The 19398-nt window shown below is 38.8% G+C and overlaps 1 long non-coding RNA gene across 1 annotated transcript; it reads right to left on the bottom strand.

The window, feature by feature from the left end:
* Positions 1 to 600: 600 nt before the first annotated feature.
* On the bottom strand, positions 601 to 19173 carry LOC118620223. Its single transcript, XR_004957382.1, has 3 exons — positions 18933 to 19173; positions 1935 to 2009; positions 601 to 888 (listed from the first exon to the last, which is right to left on the bottom strand). It is a non-coding gene; the product is annotated as an uncharacterized LOC118620223 (long non-coding RNA).
* Positions 19174 to 19398: the final 225 nt, after the last annotated feature.

The raw sequence follows: 19398 nt of genomic DNA, 5'->3' as shown, positions 1-19398 counted from the left end.
TACTTTAAATTACTTAAAAAAAAAAGACTTCTATGGTATCATTACAACTTATATTTTTCAATGTACACAGATGTTTTAATTAATGAAATTAAAGTTTAAAGCATCCTGAGTCATAGTTAACTTAAAATTATGAATATAGAACATTAAAAAACTATGATGTATGGTGGACACATTTATTGATTGTTAAAACATTGCAGATTGTTAAGAAAGTCAACATCCTTCTATTTAAGAAGAAAACACAAAGAATCAGCTGCGTAAGTTGTTACTGAAAAGGGGCAGACCAAATCCTTATGTGATGAACAAACTCAAAAGAGGTGGGATTCAGCCCTGGCCAGTTTGGCTCAGCGGTTAGAGCATTGGCCTGCGGTCCAGAGAGACCCGGGTTCAGTTTCCACTAAGGGCACGTACCTCGGATGCAGTTTGTCCCTGGCTCTGGTTGGGTTGTGTGGGTGGCAGCCACTGATGTGTCCCTTTCACGTGGATGTGTTTCTCTCTCTCTCTCTCTCTCTCCTTCCCCCTCCCTCCCTCCCTCCCTCTCACTCTATCTGAACAAAAAATGGAAAAATGTCCTCGGGTGAGGATAAAAAAAAAGAGGTGGGATTCAGTGTCAAATGTGTGGGTTTGAATTCAATTTCCATAATGTATTAGTCACACAAAGTTGACCAAGTTTAACAATGCACTAATATAAATTTCTTCTTTTTTAAAATGGTAAACAGCTCTAGCAATTATATTGTTTAGATGATCAAATAAAAATACAATACATATAGTGTATACCACATTTTAGTTCAATAATTGTTAACCTTGCCTTCAGACTGGTCAAATTGTTGTATTCTTTTTTTAATATTATCACAGCTGTGGCTTCTTCAGGTACTTTCTTTTTTGTGATTTCTGAAATAAATAATATAATATATATGTATAAATATACTTCATTAGTTTAAGCTCACTATATTATTACAATGCAATAGAGAGCAAATGTGTATATGATGTAGCACTATAATAGGAATCTGTTTATTATACTACATAAAACAAACTTTAAATTATTAAACTATATTTTTCTAGATAAATATAATAAACTAGTAAAAATAAGCTTCTGCTTCTATTAAATAAATCTTTGAGATTGGTAAACCAAGTAGAGAAGCTCTGGTTTTCAATATAATAGGGGAGAAACAGACCACTAGAAAAAAAGTCCTGCTTGAAATGCTGGGAGAAAACTCTGTAAGAATTTGAAAACATATTCATAGGGCTTTTATGATGCAAATCCTGATTATTTTGAAGGGCACAACTCCTCATCTTCTTTGAACAAGTTGTCCATGTTGGTAGTCAAATGATAGTGAAAATATTGCTAAAGGAAATGACTGGTATTGCCGCTGTAGCAAGCAACTGTATTTATCCAAAGGGAACAGATTAGTATTGTTCCCAAGTAGATAGTGCCACTACTTCCTGGTTTGTTAATACTTCTCTCATAAATACACATTGAAGATTCTGGGTGTAACAAATGCTTAATATGCTTTCGCCATCCTGTTAAAAGTGTTGGGAAGAATTAGGACAAGCTTTTGTCCTGATCTTATTCTTCTAGTCTAACAGATCCAAAACAATACCACAAGGGTCTACTCTATAACATCTAGGTGACATTTCTAGAAAATGTCTCCCTCCAACATCTAAGATATATCACGTTTAACTATTAAATCCATTTGGTGTGCTTTGCTCAAGATCAATATTATTATTTTGTAGGCCCACATTATGTGTGTAACACATATTTTCCCTTCAAAAATGCTACTGTGTTGTTCATAACATGCCAACATTTATCTTTTCTTATGTAGTTAATATATTACACATAAATACTTTTGAAATATCTCTATATATATCTCCTATCTCTGTCCACCAAAAGGGCTTATTAGTAGTGGCCCACCAATAGCAATAAACAAGCAAATTACCATATCTTGGTTTCTAAATGTCATTCTTCACTAAAAGGAACAGGGTTCCATGGGGAGGACAGACAGATCCCAGATCTGGGGAAGAGAAATAACAAGGTAAGTTTGGAAATATATATATCATGAAACAAGGAAGTGTTTAAATAATCAGGGCATGTCAAAGGGATAAATGAAGCATCTCGAAGGATCCCCTGCAGACCAAATCTGTGACAATTTGAACATTAAAATAAAAAATGTTAGTAGTAAATCCTAACTCATTAGATTATATGACAATCTAAGTTTTCCTACCGATTCAAAATTTTATTTGATTTTTAATTTTTTTTATCCTCATCCGAGAACATTTTTGCATTTATCTTCAGATAGAGAGGGGGAGGGGGAGCGAAGGAGGTAAAGAGAGAGAAACATGGATGCAAGAGAGACACATGACAGGCTGCCACCCACATGACCCCAACCGGGGCTGGGGACAAACTGCAACCGAGGTACATGTCCTTAGCAGGAACTGAACCCAGGTCTGTCTGGACCTCAGGCCGACACTCTAACCGCTGAGCCAAATTGTCCAGGGCCCAACTCAAAATTTTAAAACAATATCTAGGATTAAATGTAAAGGCTTATACATTTATTCATTAGTTTAGTTCATTCATTAAATCTGTATTATGAAATTCTACCAGGAATGACTTAAAAACATGCAGGGTAAAATCCTCTCCCTGACTACAGATAAGGCCTAGAACAAATGCTAATCACTTACACAATCATCTCCTTAGACTCTGAGCAAATGCCAACATATTGAGAACTTACTGGAGAAAAAAAGCTTCAAGTATGTATTTCCAATTCTACAACTTTACTTGAATGCTATCTCTTTGACATCTATTAAAATACGATGCTGTCATTGTTCCCTGAGAGAAACGACCTTTGACTTGGCCTACCAAAAGGTCCATATCCTCTTCCCATTTCTCTTGCTGCATCTCCCATAGTTTCTGCTCCCAGCTCCTTATTCAATTATTTTACTTTGACCAGGCACTTAGGAAAAGCCCTGAGGTTCCAAGTTAACAACAGTCAATCCTAGCCGGTCTGGCTCAGTGATTAAAGCGTAGGCCTGCGGAAGGGAGAGTCCCCGGTATGGTTCCCGCTAAGGGCACATACCTTGGTTGCAGTTTGTCCCCAGCCCTGGTTGGGGTTGTGTGGGTGGCAATCACTCAATGTGTCTCTCTCACATTGATGTCTCTCTCTCTCTCTCCCTCCTGCTCTATCTGAAGATAAATGCACACAAAAAAAGTCGAGTGAGGATAAAGAAAAAAAAAGAACAGTCAGTTCTGGTAAATAAAATATAATGAACGTCTCAACTCTCAGTACTCTAACTTAAAAAGATAAACTACAGAAAACATGCTATTAAATCATGTTTTCACTAAGTACTAACTGGTCAGCATATTTAAAAGTAAACTGAGCCCGGCTGGTATGGCCAGTGGTTGAGCATCAACCCATGCACCAAGAGGTCCCCAGTTTGATTCTCAGTCAAGGCACATGCCCAGGTTGTGGGCCTGATCCCCGGTGGGGGTGGGCATGCAGGAGGCGGCCAATTGATATTCTCTTGAAGTTTCTGTCTCTCTCCCTCTCCCTCTAAAATCAATAAAGAAAAAATATTTAAATATAAATAATAGACTGAAAATCCATCATAAATAATGATAATAGTAAAACTGAATTATAAACAGTATGTCAAAAATTACTCAATCTTTTCACAATGTTTCCACGAGGATAGTTTGCATTAAATATGAGTTATCACATTTAAACATTTAATTTTTCAAAATGAAATAATGATAAACATTCTACTGGCTATAGAATATAGCTATAGTGTAGAGTTAGTTTATAGCTACTAACTTGAATAAATATATCATAAAAATTGTTCTGAAGACAAATGTTCCTTCCATTAGTTAAGTCATAACAACAAAAATATATCCATTCAATCATTTATCTAACAATGCTTTATTGTGCATCTACTATACAGCAATATTATATAATACTACTATTCTAGTCCATATGTACCGAGGGATGAATTAAAAAGGTTTCTGTCCTAAAGACACTCAGCAGTGATAAAAGCAGATATGTAAATTAGTAATTGCAAAGCAGTGCATCAAGTGCACAAGACAACAGTAGCACAAAGATTGAGTAATGCTATAAATGATGGGTAAGAGAGAAGAGAATGCTTCCTAAAAGAGGGAATGCTTGTGGTGAAGTTTAAAAGATGAGTCAGTTTATCAGGCAAGAACAAATGAATGACAATCATGACAGACAGTCAAAGAAACAGCACATCCAAAGTCACAGAGGCATGGATTAGCATGGTGCACACACGGTGAGAAGGTGTCAGGGGAGAATTAAATTTTAAGCAGGGTCTAATCTGTGAAAGGTCTTACAGACTAACCTATGGGGTAGTATAATTTGAATGTATAAATTAATCGAAGTGAAAATTACTTTGACATGTCAAGTTCCTTACCACCTCAGGACCTAGATACTTCCCTTTCCTCTACCTGAAAAGTCCTTCCCCCAGATTTTTACACAATTGAATATTGTTCCTCATTTAAATCTTGGCTTAGAAATTATCTCCTGGGGCAAGAACATACAATGGGATAAAGATAGTCTATTTAATAAATGCTGTTGGAAAAATTGGAAAGATACATTCAAATAAAGGAAACTAGACTACCTTCTTACACCACATACAAGAATAAACTGCTAGAAGAAAACATAGGCAGTAAAATCTCTAACATTTCTCTTAGCAATATTTCTTTCTGATACATCTTCTTGGGTTAGGGGAACAAAAGAAAAATAAACAAATGGGATTACATTAAATTAAAAAGTTTTTGCACAGCAGAGGAAACCATCAACAAAATGAAGATGAGCCCTGGCCAGTTTGGCTCAGCGGTTAGAGCGTCGGCCTGCGGTCCGGAGAGACCCGGGTTCGGTTCCCGCTAAGGGCACGTACTTCGGTTGCAGTTTGTCCCTGGCCCTGGTTGGTCGTGCGGGTGGCAGCCACTCGATGTGTCCCTTCATGTCAATGTTTCTCACTCTCTCTCCTTTCCTCTCTCCCCCTCCCATTCTATCTGTACAAAAAATGGAAAAATATCCTCGGGTGAGGATAAAAAATATATATATAAAAAAACAAAATGAAGATAACCTACTGAATGGGAGAAGATATTTGTGGATGATAAATCTGGTAAGTGGTTAATTTCCAAAATTTATAAAGAACTCATTCTACTCGACACCAAAAAGCAAAGAATGTAATTAAAAAAGGGCAGAGGACCTGAATAGATACTTCTCCAAAGAAAAGATACAGATGGCCAATAGACATACATATGAAATGATGCTCAAGGTCACTAATCATCAGAGAAATGCAAATTAAAACCATAATGAGATATCACCTTATACCTGTCAGAGTGGCTATCATCAATAAATATACAAACAAAACAAGTGTGGCTAGAATGTGGAAAAAAGGGATCCCTGTTGCACTGTTGTTGGGAATGCAGATTGGTGCAGCAACTACGGAAAACAGTATGGAGGGTCCTCAAAAAATTTAAAATGGAACTGCCTTATGACCCAGTGATTCCACTTCTGGGTACATATCTTTAGAAACCCCACAACATAATTAGAAAGGATATATGCACCCCTATGTTCATTGTAGCATTATTTACAATAGCTAAACTATGAACGCAACCCAAGTGCCCATGAATAGAAGAGGGGATAAAAAGTTGTGCTATAGCCCTGGCTGGTTTGGCTCAATTGTTAGAGCATCAGCCTGTGGACCAGAGTCATGGGTTCAATTCCGGTCAAGAGTACGTACCTTGGTTGCGGTTCAGTCCCCGGCCCTGGTTGGGTTGTGTGGGAGGCAACCAGTTGATACATCGATGTTTCTCTCCCCTACTCTATCTGAAGATAAATGTAAAAATATCCTTGGGTGAGGATTTAAAAAAAAAAGTTGTACATATATACCATGTAATATTACTCCACATGGAATATTACTCCACCATAAAAAAGAATAAAACCTTACTATTTGCAACAACATGGATGGAACCAGAGGATATTATGTTAAGTGGAATAAGTCACAGGAAAACAAATACCATATGATTTCACTTATATGTGGAGTCTAAAAAACAAACAAACAGAATTAAAGTGGATTCACTGACACACGGAACAAAGTGATGGCTGCTGGAGGAGAGGGGGTTGGAAGTCTGGGTGAAGAGAAGTGAAGTGACTGGGAAGTACAGATTGGCAGCTGTAGGATAGTTATAAGGATGTAAAGTGCAGTATAGGGATTATAGTCAATATTATAATGGTTATGTGTGGTGCCAGGTGGGTACCGGAAATATCAGGGGGAACACCTTGTAAAGTGTATGATTGTCTAGCTATTACACTGTACCCCTGAAACTAATACAAAATAATGGTGAATGTAGACTGGAATTAAAAAATAAAATGTAAAGTTCTTTAGAAAAATCACCTCCTAGAAAAGGCTTTTCCATACCACCCAACTAAAGTAGTACCCACCCTACTACACCCTTTATTAACATTCCATTTCCTTTGTTATAAATCAATAGAGAGACTAGAAACACAGAATAAATACCAACTGTACAACTTTATGTAACATACCCATATCCCCTTGATGTTTAATCTCTTTATTCTTATACACTAGACTGAGAAAATCATGGAAATTGCTAAGCAACATTTGGTATAGCACATAATCTAGGGATTTGTTAAATGGCAATCTTCTGTTTATCTTGCAATGAGTGTATTTTGTTCAGAAGTAGCCATATGAATATGTCTAAAGCAGAAAACACCCTTTCAGAGACATCTGCATTCTATTATCTCAAAAAGATAGGTCTCTAAGGTGACATTATTAGGCAATATGACAAAACATAGTGAAGCATTTCAGAGAGAGAAGAGATGTTTTTTAGCCCTTTAAATCATACCTCATATGCATGTCTTCCTACACTTGAGGTGAGACCTATACTTATCTCTAGAGAAAAGGGCTATGAAGTAAATGCCCATGAGTACTGGGAAAACTTAAACTTCTTTTATTTAGCTTCCTGCTAAAATGGGAGCTTCAGAGAATGTTTATATATAAACATAAACCGACATCCTTTAAACTAGTCTCTGGGCTTAAAAAGGAAAATGTAGTTTGTTCTTCTTGAGGTCTGTAAGGTATTTAAATGAATACTTAAATTCCTAAAGTTACTTATTCAAACAGACCAAGTATATGTATAGTACCCTTTACCTCAAAACCTATTGTTTTTAAATAAAGCAAATATTTCATTATTTCTAGTTCTTCTATCAAGACAGTGTTGACAATATAAATAAAAATTTTATTTATTTATTTATTTTTTATTTTATTTTTTTTTGATATTTTGTTCAGATAGAGTGGGGGAGAGAGAGAGAGAGAGAGAGAGAGAGAAACATCGACGTGAAAGGGATACATCGAGTGGTTGCCACCCTCACAACCCCACCAGGGCCGGGGACAAACTGCAACCGAGGTACATGCCCTTAGCGAGAACCGAACCCGGGTCTCTCTGGACCGCATGCCGACGCTCTAACCGCTGAGCCAAACCGGCCAGGGCAAATAAAAAATTTTAATACAGCCTAAAGTAAAAAAAAACAAACTGCATTATATTAAAAATATGTCCTTGAAATTTTAGTAAAATGGCAGTCATTATACTATAAAAAAGTTTAATATATGCAAATTATTTAATTAAGACGTAAAACTAGATGGAATTCATTTAAATTTAGACCATATATAACTAGTAATTGACCAATATCACAATCAATTAACTGTAGGTAAAATATTCATAACTCTCCTTATATAATATGGGTTAAAATTTATCACACATTTATGTCAAATTTTGAATTGTATTATATTTATTAATAGTATATTTTTATTTACACAAAGTGCATTGTACATTCAAGATACTGATTAAATTTGAATGATGAATTTACAATATTAAAATTGTGGCCATGGTCTTCAAATATCTGATAGCTTTAGGGTCAATGAATTATTAAAGAAAAGGCTTAGAAGATATTTTTAAAAAGGATCGGGAAAGATTCTACAAAATTAATATGAGGCAACAATGCAAACAGTTAATTGGAAGAACATATATTAAATACTGAGTGCTCGTGAGAGGAAAGTAATAAACCTATTTTGTGCATCTTGTTCAAGATCTGGAGAATGTGTTAAAAGAGCGTTTTTTTGTGTTTTTTTTTTTTTATCCTCACCCGAGGACATTTTTCCATTTTTTGTTCAGGTAGAGTGGGAGGGAGAGAAAGGAACAGAGAGAGAGATAGAGAGAGAGAAACATCGATGTGAAATGAATACACTGAGTGGCTGCCACCCGCAGAACCAACCAGGGCCGGGGACAAACTGCAACCGAGGTATGCGCCCTTAGCGGGAAGGGACCCGGGTCTCTCAGGACCGCAGGTCGACGCTCTAACCACTGAGCCAAACTGGCCAGGGCTAAAAGAGCATTTTTAAACTGAAGCCTCACTTTAAGATATTAAACTGGCCCTGGCGGTTTTGTTCAGTGGTTAGAGCGTTGGCCTGCAGACCAGAGAGTACTGGGTTTGGTTCCCACTAGGGGTGCGTACCAAAAAAAAAAGATATTAAACAGAATGATGGAAGCCTGGTCTTTGAGTATTCATTGAGGACATATGAAAAACATTGATGGCATTAATGACGAATGATTAAGCTAACATTGATCCACAACAAACAAGTCATGTTTTTAAGTAAAAATGAGCATCTTTTTATTTATTTAAAAAAAATTTTTTTATCCTCACCCAAGCACATTTTTCCATTTTTTGTTCAGATAGAATGGGAGGGAGAGAGAGAGAGAGAAATATCGAAGTGAAAGGGACATATCGAGTGGTTGTCACCCACACAACCCATCCAGGGCCAGGGACAAACTGCAACCGAGGTACGCACCCTTAGCAGAAACCGAACCCGGGTCTCTCTGGACCACAGGCCGACGCTCCAAACGCTGAGCCAAACCGGCCAGGGCAAAATGAGCATCTTTTTATTTGACTTCTTCTTTAAGAAGCTACTCTAGCTTCTTGTCACCACTTCTTTCTCTTGATGTACTAATTTTTGTGGTATGTAATTTCTGGAGCTCCTCCTTCTCCTCTTTGGATCGCTTTGCTTTTCACCCATCTTCCACTGAATCCCTGAAGGTTCACTTTTCTTCAGAGATTACAGACAATGGCTTGCCCAACTTCCTGATTTTTTTTATTGCTCTAGGACCTGAGAGAAGCTGAAAGATTAAAATCCTCTACAGTAATTAAATAATTTGAAATTATCCCATGTCTCATCTTAAAATACAATTTTCTTTTAAAGAAATTTGCCCTCTTTTTTTCTTTATCCTCACCCGAGGACATTTTTCCATTTTTTGTTCAGATAGAGTAGGAGGGTGAGAGAGGAAGAGAGAGAGAGAAACATCGACGTGAAAGGGAAACATTGAGTGGCTGCCTCCCGCAGGCACGACCCAACCAAGGCCGGGGACAAACTGCAACTGAGGTACATGCCCTTAGTGGAAACTGAACCCGGGTCTCTCTGGACCGCAGGTCGATGCTCTAACCACTGAGCCAAACCGGCCAGGGCGCCCTTTTTTTTCATGTTTAAAATTATTCTCCTTGATAGATAAAATGTTATCCAATTGTCAATGCTTTAATACCTTCCCAGACAGGCAAACTTCTTGATCTTTTAAAATACAGTTTTAAAGTCTGGGCTTACTTTACTAGCACCAGTTGATTCTGTGCTTAATAGATACAGTTGATCCTTTCATATTCATTCTAGTTATGTGTCTTCATTTTTTCTACTACTGCATTTTCTATCCTTCATTCAATTCTGAGGCATACAAACATGAAGTCATGTTCTCATGACTGAACCTAGCAGTGAGACTGAGCTATGACTAGAATGTTACAATACAAAGCAGAAAAAAATGTGATGAAAAGGATCAGGTAGCATTTCATAGAGTTTATCAGGTAAGAATACTTTCAGCTAATTATGTATCAGTAAATAAACATTTACATAAATGGTTTATTTAAGCTGGACTTTCAAAGAATCCCTTATCTAAGCAAATGGTTTATCTTCAATGAATCTATAAATTACATGACATGATATGTAATATTTGGAGGATGGATGTATATATGCATTTGCCGTAGAGAGAGAAGACTGGGATAAGATCAGTAGTATTCATCATATCTGAAAGACATCTGAAACACTCAAAATGGTTAAAAGCAAGTCATAACATGCAGAATAGTTTGGAAAAATATGCAAAATTATTAAAATTAGTATGATTAGAATTACATTTTCACTGCCACCAAATGTTCATCAGCACTTTTTGCTTCTCAGTAATCTGGATGAGGAAACATGATGAACTTCTCTTTGAATCTTTTGAAATATGCTTTCCAAAGACTAGAAAACACGTCTGACTACTCCTTACTATTTCAAAATAGAGTATGTTCACTTTCTTTGCATAACTTTCTTTACACCTACAAGATTTGTCATTACTAAAAAAAATTAAGCCCATGATAATATTGTCTCTTTGCTGCTTCTTTTACATCCTTGTAATAAAAACTGTTGTAATTTTAAATCAATAACAAACTGACAGAAATAATATGCAGTGTTAGAATATGGGTGGTAGACATCATATTAAAAAAACATATAGAATATTTTGAATTTATTATAAAATTTATAATGTAAATTGATGAGAAACCGAAGACAGTAACAGGAGCTATAGAAAAAAGATAAACTAAGCTGTACATTTATAAAACAGAAGAAATAAATAACACACAAAAAAAATACAAGAGGTTAGAAAAGTAAGAGATACAAAATGTTTTAGATAGAATTTTATGTAAGGATGAATGCATGAAAAAATGGTAAGATAGTTTTAAAAGATTCAGAATCATAAGGTAGAAAGTACATCAACTGAACACAAATAAAAAGGAGGTGATCAATATAGCTACTTGATGGCATAAACCTAAAGTACAAGAATTTTTGAAGCATTTAAAAAAGTCTAGTAAGGAAATTCTAAGTGTATAAAAGGTATGAGAATATCTTTTTGAGATTAGGAGAATGTGAAGTGATGATAAAAGACTGATAGGCACTGAGTAACTAAAAGTAAAAAAATCAAAATGAAATATAAGTTCAGATATTAACATTCAAGAAGTATGACTGCATAATACCACATAACATTTCCTGGTGCAAATACAGTATTACTCTGTTGAATTTTGTGCATATGTCAAATAAGGTAACAAAAGCATAAAGAGGTCTTACTCATTATCATTTACATAAAATATTGCAATGATTTTAAAGTCATAGAACAAAAATATATTTTCATGTTTTCTTGAGCTGGTCAAATTCCTCCACATCTTGTAAACTCTGTAGTTTAGATGGAGCAATGATTTAAATGATGTAGCAGTTCTCTTTGCCCACTCTGTATATTCTGCATGTACATGGATTTCACACAAAGAAGTATGCTCAGAACTTTCTAGCAAATAAAATGATCTAATACTCTCATAGATTTAAATAGTACAATTTTGCCTGTCCCCAAGTTGTCTGCACAGGGCTAGATGGCTCATCGACAGCTGTTTGAGAGTATGTTCCTGAGTTGCAGAGATGTTGGACAATACTGAGCAATAGTAAGATAGTTGCATGAAATGCAGAAGCACAATTGATTAATATTAATTCTAGACTAAAAAGAAATAGTTCTGCCCTTCCATCTAACTTAATTGATATAAGCCCCCAAATTAGAATCAGCAAAATATTTAAGATTTTGAAGTAATGTAATTTGATAAACAGCAAATAAAATATGCAATTCTGTACATATGGTTGGAGGAGTCTAAGTCCTTAAACCTACTATTGAGTAACACCAAGAGGCCTGATTTCTCAAAGTTAGAGCCTCACCTTGTAATAGAGTTATCTTCACTGATCTTTCCTCTCCTCTCTGCTTAGTAAAAGATGTTGTAAACCAGAGTTCAGTATTTTTCTCTTCTCACAGTTTGTACTTTATTAGGCAAGGCCAAAGGGTCAAGGTTTCAAAGTGTTCCCACATCTATATCTGCAGCCCAAACTTCCTCCAGAACTTGGGCTTGCATTTTTGTTCACTGGACTGACACCCTGCATAATGGTCACCACATTCGGGCAAGAAACCACTGGATAAACACGCCAAGTGCTCCTGGAACAGAATCAAGGCAAAGTTTGGGAAAGGTGTTATATTTTATAGCTGTATAAATATGCCCTACTACAAAGTAGAATCTAAAATCCAAATAGCCCTGGCCGGTTTGGCTCAGCAGTTAGAGCTTCGGCCTGCGGTCCGGAGAGACCCGGGTTCGGTTCCCGCTAAGGGCACGTACTTCGGTTGCAGTTTGTCCCCGGCCCTGGTTGGTCGTGCGGGTGGCAGCCACTCGATGTGTCCCTTCACGTCGATGTTTCTCTCTCTCTCTCCCTTCCTCTGCCTCCCTCCCACTCTATCTGCACAAAAAATGGAAAAATATCCTCGGGTGAGGATAAAAAAAAATAATAATAAAATCCAAATAAACTTTTAGATGAAAGCTGGAGACTTTAAAGGTTAGTTTTATTATTATTTTTTTAATCCTCATCCGAGGACATTTTTCCATTTTTTTGTACAGACAGAGTGGGAGGGAGAGAGAGGGAAACATCGATGTGAAAGGGACACATCGAGTGGCTGCCACCCGCACGACCAACCAGGGCCGGGGACAAACTGCAACCGAGGTACAGGCCCTTAGCGGGAACCGAACCCGAGCCTCTCCGGACCGCAGGCGGACGCTCTAACCGCTGAACCAAACCGGCCAGGGCGAAAGCTGGAGACTTTAAATAAGATTACTCTTGGTGGTGGTAGGTGGATACATAATTGTTAGAGATATTTTGATAGAAAAGTATGAGGATCTCTGCATTATGTTAAAAAAGTCTTCCTTATAAGTATGAATTAGGATTTTGGTGTGAATATTGCAGAAGTGAGAGGAGGTATGAGGTTTAATAATTGACAAATGATGAAGTGGGTCAAGTTTATCCTCACCACAACCATCATCACTCTATCATCTCAGACCCTGTCATAAACTCTTGAAGAATCTTCTTTTCTTAACCTTGCTGATGGCTAAGTATATTCTGTCTTTTCTTCATCAATATGTGCTGTTCTGTATTCCATTCTTTAAAAACATTAGTATGGGTATAAAGAGATAATCAGCCAGAGAATGTGCAAGGTGATAAGAATGCAAAGATGAATAAATTAGAAAACAAAGAGCCTGCCCATTCTTCTATGGAAGACACACTTGAAATCAAGGAAGTAAATTAGAAGCTATGTTTCCACAAAGGGTACAAGGAAACATAAAGGAGAGTTTCACATTGTGTTGGAAGACAGAAGAGTCAGAAAAGGCTTCTGAGAGAAGGTGACTCTAAAAGTATGTCTTAGGTGAGCAGGTATAAACCATACAAACAGAGAGGGAGGGTTGCGTTTCAGGAAAACTGAGACCAAAACGACCAAGCGAGCCAAGGAAACAAAGCAATTCAGGATGACTAAAGCAAAGAGGATGGTAAGGGGAAGTCGGAAACTCAGGCCTGACTTTAGGTAGGACACTGGGGTCAGCTGCCCCAAGTCCAAAACATGGTGGGTGATTGGCACTGGCGCTGTACCTCACTGCCTTGACGTGAACATTAAAATTCCATTTTGAAATTTCCATCTTTAATTATATTCCAAGGGATTTGGAAGAGATGGTGTAAATGGGACTCCTTTCACTGGTGTTTGTCTTGGAAGACTCTCATTGGCTGGGTTGCTCCGGGTTCCAATTCCAGTTCAAATATGGAGAAAAATGGCTTGGAAGTTGGGAAGGAGGCTGAGGAGGATCACAGTGACATGAAGCGTTTGGACTCTCCTGTGTACTTAATGGGCGGCACTGCAGGATCTTAAGCAGCAAGGAGAGGTTTTAAAAAATTCTCTCAGGCAACACAACAGAGGTTTCTGAAGTGAAAGACAGGGATAATATGCAGCGGTGATGTTGACAATCTGAACTCAAATACAAACAGTGAGGAATGACTACATGGTGTTGTATAATAATGTAGTAGACAGAATAATGATCCCCCTTACCCCCCACAAAGACATCCAGGTCCTAATCTCTGGAACCTGTGCATGTGTTGTTACATAGCAAAGGGAAATTAAGGTTCATATGGAACTAAGATTGCTAATCAGCCTACTTTATTTATCCTCACCCAAGGACATTTCTGCATTTATCTTCAGATAGAGTGGGAGGGAGAGAGAGGGGAAAGAGAGATGGAGAAACATCCATGTGAGAGAGAGACACACATTTGAGTGGTTGCCACCCACACGACCCCACCCGGGTACTGCCCTTAGTGGGAACTGAACCCGGGACTCTCTGGTCCACTGGCTGACGCTCTAACGGCTGATCCAAACCAGCCAAGGTGCTAATCAGCTTACTTTAAAACAGGGGAATTATCTGGGTGAGTCTGATATAATCAGAGTTCTGTAAAGTGGAGGAGGGAGGCAGGAGCCAGTATTGGGTTGATAAAATATGAGAGCAGGACCTGACCTGCTTTTGCTGGCTTTGAAGACAGAGAGAGGGAGCCACAAACCAAAGAGTTCAGGTGGCATCTAAGAGCAGGAAAGTATAAGAAATAGAATTCTCTCCTAGAGAATTCCTCCTAGTCCCTGCTCTGTCTTAATTTTAGCCCAGAAAGACTTATTTTGGATTTTTGGCCTCTACAACTGTAGATAATAAATCTGTGTTGTTTTAAACCAATGAGTTTGTGGTAATTTGTTATAGAAGTAATAGGAAAATACAAATACACAATTCAACCTTAGCATGAAGAAAGCCCTTGACTGAAAATCACATGGGACATTTATACTTTCTGCTAAAATGTGGGACATGTTTTCATAGGTCAGGTAGGTCTCTCTACCTTTATAATTTTTTGTTTTTTTAATCCTCACCTGAGGATATTTTTACATTAATCTTCAGATAAAGTTGGAGGGAGAAGGGAAGAGAGAGAGAGAGAGAGAGAGAAGCATTGATGTGAGAGAGACACATTGATTGGTTGCCACCCGCACAACCCCAACTGGAGCTGGGGATGAACCGCAACCAAGGTATGTGCCTTTGGCTGGAATCGAACTCGGGACTCTTTGGTCCGCAGGTGATGCTCGTATTGCTGAGCCATACCGACCAGAGCTATAATTTGTTCTTAGATGGGGGCACTTCATGCTTTGGTCTTACTGCCCATGGTTCCTTATTCTTTCTCCTCAAACACTTAGAGATCTTACAGTGATATTTTAATCTGTTTATCTATCAGTTGCTGACTTTTGTGTCCACTTCTGTTCAGATAGTTAATTAAAAACACTCAGTGTTAGGTACTTTAAATGTAACACTGCATTAGAAGTAGGATCCTCAGATTCACACAGATGTGGATCAAATCCCAATTCCACCGTTTATTGGGAGAGTGACTTAGGACAGTTTAAAATACATGAACCTCAGTTTCCTCATCTGTAAAAAGGAATATGTAGTAATGTTGTAGGTCAGCATCCCTAGAATGACACCCTGATATGAGGACTGTGTGCAAGTGATTTATTAAGGAAATGCTTCCAGGAAAAAAGACGTAAGTTATCAGAGTAAGCAAGACAATGGAAGGAAGTGATTTCAGGCAAAATCTTAGCATCAGCAAGATCCTTCAAGGGAGCTTTGGGGTATAAATTACATCTCAGATTTTCTTTCTGCCAGAGGCAACAGAGCTGGGCTTTTATACTCTTTAGGGCAGTTCTTAGGAAAGGTGCCCTGGGAGGAACCTAACCCCCAGGTGGTGCCTGAAGGCAAAGTGAGTCCAGGAGCCCTTGGGCGGTCTTCCAAAGAGTCACAGAGGATGGCTGTGAGAAACAGAACACAGAAGCTGGGGGAAGGGCACCCAGACTCAAGCTAAGGGATCCATGGGATGAAGGTAGCATCTTTCCCAAGCATCCACCTCATAGAACTCCTCTAAAGATGAAATGAACTCATGTTTTCCTTTCTTGAGCTTTTAAGATTCCTAAACTATTTTTCTTTAGGAATACCATGTAATATCTAGTGCCATGCTCTGTACACAGAGTGCTCAGCAATGAAATAATTCTTGACACAGACATCAAACCCAGAAAGGGAAAGGGAAAGGGAGACAAAATAAAATAAATATGATGAATATCAGACCAGAAAGTAACCACGTTAGTCTGAATCTAGCATTTCAAAATGCTTGTAATTTTAGTTGTATTTTCATAGAGCTGGAAGCTTCATCTACTTGAGACTAGAAACCATTTGTTTTTAATCTCTAAAAAGCTAGGCAAGGTCAACCAACCCACCAATGAACAAATAATATTTTTATTTGATGACAATAAATCTTAGAGAAAATGCTGTTTTTCCCCTAGGAAACAATCTAAATACCCAGAAAGCATGTAATTTTTTTCTTAAAGAATACATCTCTAGCCCTGGCCGGTTTGGCTCAGCGGTTGGAGCATCAGCTTGTGGTCTGGAGAGACCTGGGTTCGGTTCCTGCTAGGGGCACGTACCTCGGTTGCAGTTTGTCCCCCGCCCTGGTTGGGTCGTGTGGGCAGCAACCACTCGATGTGTCCCTTTCACGTTGATGTTTTTCTCTCTCTCCCCCTCCCACTCTATCTGAATAAAAAAGGAAAAATGTCCTCGGGTGAGGATTAAAAAAAAAAGAATCCATCTCCATCTTCTTTGCTACTCTCTATTCCTATACTGACAATTAACACCTTTAATTGTAATAGTACTTCATAGTTTTAAAGCACATTCACATTTAAGTACATTTAAATTGCTTTCAAGCTTTTATTTCTTATTTAAATTGCTTTCAAATGTTACATATTGTTCACAAAACCTTGTCATATATATTGTCACCCGCTTTTTACAAATGAGGGAACCCACTCTGGGAGTTTAAGTGACTTAGTCTAGGTTGCACAGCTAAAGACAGGATGCCAACTTCTGACTCCCGGGATAGTGCTCTGCCCAGGGTTCTAGGTGATTTTTTAGCCTTGTATCAGTCAAGGTCCAGTCAGGAGACAGAAATCACACCATAAATAGAACAGGAGAAATTTAATATGAAGAATTGTAAGTCAGTAAAAGGGGAGTGACTACTAAGAGAAGAGATCACTGGAGAATATAGGAATAGTGGATTTAGGGAGCCACCACTAACTCCAGGGTTGTGGAATAGTATCCCATGAAGTGATAACTTAGAAGAACCCCCCAGTTCCCATCCCTGTCCTCTCTCTTCATTGCAGATAATGTGTCTGTGGCCCACTTGATGGCCAAGAAATCTCTTGAGGAAGGAAATCACCAGCTGAAGTGCCAATGAAACGCGCTAGGAAGCTACCCACTGGGACTCCAGCAAGGCTTACAGGGAAGCCACACACTAGAGAACTGGCCAAACTTACTGGATGGTGAGAAACACTTGTTTGTGGCACATCACTGGCCAGAAAGCCACCCACCAACCTCTACTCCATAGAAGCAGGAAGAAAAGCACTGGAACCAAGAGGAGTCCCCTTTTTATGTAGTGTTTCTCTAGCACCGCTACTGACAAATCCTAACACTGTACCAACTAACAACACATGTTTATAGGTTCTAGCTCTAATATCACAACTTAGGGCAAAGAAGATGAATTAGGAGCTGAGAAGCACTCAGCTGACACACAACTCAATGACTCTCCTGGGTTCTGGAGACTAAAATGCTTTTATTCCAAACTCCTGCTCCATTTGTTTTCTTTTTTCCCAATTACCACCCCTCCAATAAAATGCAGAATGAACCTTTAGAAATACTATGTATTGATTGCTGGTAAGATGCACTGTAAGTGCAGGAGGAGAGAGACAATGAAGTAACTGAGACCAGTGATTTTTTGGTCTGGAGTCAAAAAACTTGGGTCTGAATATCAGCCTCGCTTTTGACTAAATTTGCAGGCTGGCAAAACTTAATTTCTGTATTCCTCAATTTTCTTATCTGTAAAAGGGGATAATAGTACCTACTTTATTAAGATGGCAAGAGAAATTAATTACTATATGTAAAGCCTGAAGCATAACATCTAGCATGTAGTTAGAACTTGATAAATATTAGTGTTGCCCATGTATGTTAGTCTGTAATTGGTGTTTAAAAGTAAATATTTAGTTCTCATTATCAATTTCCATTTAGGATTATGTCTCATAATGCTAAAAGCCAACTTCTTTGGGTGAGACTGGGCTGGGCTAGAAAAAGTCTTGCCCACACCTGGTTACTGCCTGCAACTCTGGTTTCAGATCCTGGCACTGCCCTTGGCTCACTGAATAATCCTCCTCAGCAGCAGCCAACTCATTGGGGTTCTGGTGTCTCAAGTGAAAAAAGAAACATGGTTAAACAAATCATGATTCTTTCAGATCTCTTCCAGTTCTGACTAAATGTGATTCTCCTTTTCCCCAAATAATGAGTTATACTTGAGAGGGGAAAAAAAGGAAGGAAATTAACATTTTAAGTGCCACCCACGGATGTCAGGCAAGCACTTTGCATGTATTAACCTGATTTCATCCTGATCACAGGCCTATTGAATTAGTGCTTTTAATACTATTGAACAAATAAGGAAACTGATGCTCAGAAAGGTCAAGCAGTATACTTAAGATCACACTCTTGGTAAGTAGCAGAGCCTGAAGTCAAACCTGGCCTTTCTGTTTGGGTTGACTAAACATTTTTAACTGTACCGCTTGCCTCCCACACTATCTTCATCTCAGACATCAAAATTCCTAACTGCTCAGTGCTTTTCATGCTCTGCTTTAAAGAGATGAGTAGGTGTGTGACTTTTTTTTTTTTGTCTTAAACTTATCATTTGAAAGTAAAGCAAGTGAAATTCATTTACCAGCTACAAGAATTTAAAAAATCACCCCTAACTTCTCACAGGGAATTCGCAGCCCAGTGAAAACCAGCAGCCCTTTAGCCTCCTTGCGCCCCTGTCCTCACCTGTCTTGCTGCTGAAACTTGGTGCAGGTCGAGGAGCCTGGTGGTGGGCCGGCGAGCTGAGTTCCAGCCCCCATTTGGCCTCGCAGCCGTCTCTTCCTTCTCTGCAGCAGGAGGTTGTTGGGACAGGTCGTCTTAAGGTTTCTTCCCAAGTTACAAGCCTGAGTCCGAGGGCTTTCCAGGGCCAGGGCGGGCCCCTGCCGGCGGGGCCGCAGTTCCCGGACGAAACTGTCCATCCCTCCGAAGAGGCTGCTCACCGCACCCCTCCCCCCGGCCCCCAGCCCCTTTCTTTCCGCTCCTCCTAACAAGGAAACCTGAAGCCCCTTCCCCTTGCTTGCGGGAATCGCCTTTCACAGACAACTCCGCCCTGCGCGGACCGCCCGACGCGCGGCTGGCCCGGTCCCCGGGAAGGGATGCTGCTTCGCCCTCCCCCGCCTGGATGCCCGGCCTGCAGTTCTCTAAGTTTCCG

Source organism: Molossus molossus, unplaced genomic scaffold, assembly GCF_014108415.1.
Source record: "Molossus molossus isolate mMolMol1 unplaced genomic scaffold, mMolMol1.p scaffold_m16_p_7, whole genome shotgun sequence".
NCBI lineage: Eukaryota > Metazoa > Chordata > Mammalia > Chiroptera > Molossidae > Molossus > Molossus molossus.
The sequence above is the reverse complement of the archived record's forward strand: the minus strand, read 5'-3'. Positions and strand labels throughout refer to the sequence as shown.